The sequence below is a fragment of the Mus pahari genome, chromosome 5 (genome assembly GCF_900095145.1).
Source record: "Mus pahari chromosome 5, PAHARI_EIJ_v1.1, whole genome shotgun sequence".
Taxonomy (NCBI): domain Eukaryota; kingdom Metazoa; phylum Chordata; class Mammalia; order Rodentia; family Muridae; genus Mus; species Mus pahari.
The window spans coordinates 165,139,607-165,141,338 of NC_034594.1; the positions used below are offsets into that span (position 1 = coordinate 165,139,607).

The 1,732-nt window shown below is 55.6% G+C and overlaps 1 protein-coding gene across 2 annotated transcripts in view; it reads left to right on the forward strand.

The window, feature by feature from the left end:
- Nucleotides 1-735: 735 nt before the first annotated feature.
- Lamb3 (laminin subunit beta 3) overlaps nucleotides 736-1,732 on the forward strand; it is a 42,732-nt gene continuing 41,735 nt past the window's right edge. Inside the window, exon 1 of one of the 2 annotated variants that reach the window (XM_021198681.1) lies at nucleotides 736-884. The gene's annotated coding sequence lies outside the window, so the exon portion shown is untranslated. Of the gene's footprint in view, nucleotides 885-989; nucleotides 1,099-1,732 lie in introns of those variants that run through there. The other variant, XM_021198682.1, reaches the window with a different exon arrangement.

Here is a 1,732-nt window from a genome sequence, read left to right on the forward strand (position 1 = left end):
TGTGTTCCTGGGCCTGGCTGGGGCCAGGGGAAGTCTGCCTTGGCTTTAGTAGCCTGGCTGTGCCTCAGCCTTCTCCCACCCCTGGTCAGGTCTATTTCCTGGCCCTGAAGGCTGGCATTCCTGCCCAGGAGGGTGGGGCTCAGGAGCAGCTGGGACAGTGACTCACAGGCAGTTACCTGTCCTGGGGCTCCTTGCCAGCAGTGCCAAAGGAGCGTGAGGCTCAGAATGCAGGCTGCCCTGCTCAACTTCTGTGGGAAAACTGAGCTTTGTCCACTTCCTGAGCTTTTAAGGGCATTCTCTCCCCCCACCCCCAAACTTCCCTGGAACTTGGGATTTTCCACATTTTTCCTTTGGGATGGGTATGGTGCTTTCCAGGGTTCTGAATATTTCCAGCCCAGTGACATGCCCAAGCCCTAACATAGTCCACTGTATGCTGTGTGTTGCTTGCCCGGTTGGTGTTCTGTCCAGGGTAGTCTGGGCCTAAAGAGGAAGCTGACACCTACTAGACTTGGGAAGGTGCCAAATTCAGTGTCTGGGCCCCTCCCTGCCCCAGGGACAACCCCCTCCCCTATCTCTGAAGCCCCTGCTGCTGTCTGTTTCCAGCACCTTCCAGTCCTCCAGACAACCTAAGGGCAGGAAGCCTCCAAGACCAACCCACTTGCCTAGTCCTGTCCTGAGGGTGGGGGTGCAGTGACATCAGATGGGCGTGGCAGCTGCCAGATTCCTGAGGCCGCCAGCAGTGGGGCTACACCCAGCCAGGGAGTCTCCAGAGGTGAGGCTGTTGTTTAAAACTGTGGAGCCAAGAGAGGGGACCCCCACATTCCCAGGGAGCTCTCCGAGAGGGATCTGGAGAAAGGCAGGGGAGCATAGGAGCTCAGGGTGAGGTAGGTTTTCTGCCTTACCTGTCCTGTGGGGGTGGATGGAACAAACAGGTCTGGGGCCGGGCCGATTGCAGGGCCCATGCAGCACTCCTCTCGGGAGCTCACCTGAGTACACTTGGGTAAACGTTTGCGGCTGTTTGAACTGCTTTTCATGGCTGATAAGCTCCTGGCGACTTAGAAGAAAGCAGCTAAATTCTGGGCTTAGTACGAAGGCAAGGTGGGAGGAGTGGTCATGGCTGGGCTCTGCTCAGCCTCATTCTTGGTGGGTTTTCAGCTGGGGCAGGAGTGCAGAGAGCACTGGGAAATATCAGAGATGCTTTCTGTCTTTGGCCCTCAGTGGCCCTGAGACCTCAGGCCACAGTCCCAGCTTGGGTTCCCTATTGCTCTGTAGGAAGGACATCCACCGAAGCATTGGGATGTAATGGCAGAACGGCTGCTGGTTCCCCTTTGCCTGATCACCATCCATCTTTCTTCCTCAGCTGCTTGGGTGTCATTGGGCAGAGCAGTGTTCTGTCCCAGTGGAGGAAGGGTGGTGTATGCCTCTGAGGTGGGCCTGCCTCCTGCACTGTTTCCAGCTGCCTTCTGTGGTTTTGTTCAGAACTGGAGATATTTTGAGATGCTCTTACTTTTCTTAAAATTGTCAGGCCCACCCCTCTCTATAGCACCCCTCCTCTCCCCACAGCACCCATGCTTTCCCACAGTGACACCTCACCTCTTCCCGACCTAGCTTTTAAAGATCTTTCTTCTTCCCATAGAATTCCTGCAGCCTGGTTTTTCTAGAATTGTGACTACCACAGCTTCACCCGCACTGTGGCCATGTAACCCTGGAGACCCTGTCAATTCAGGAAAAG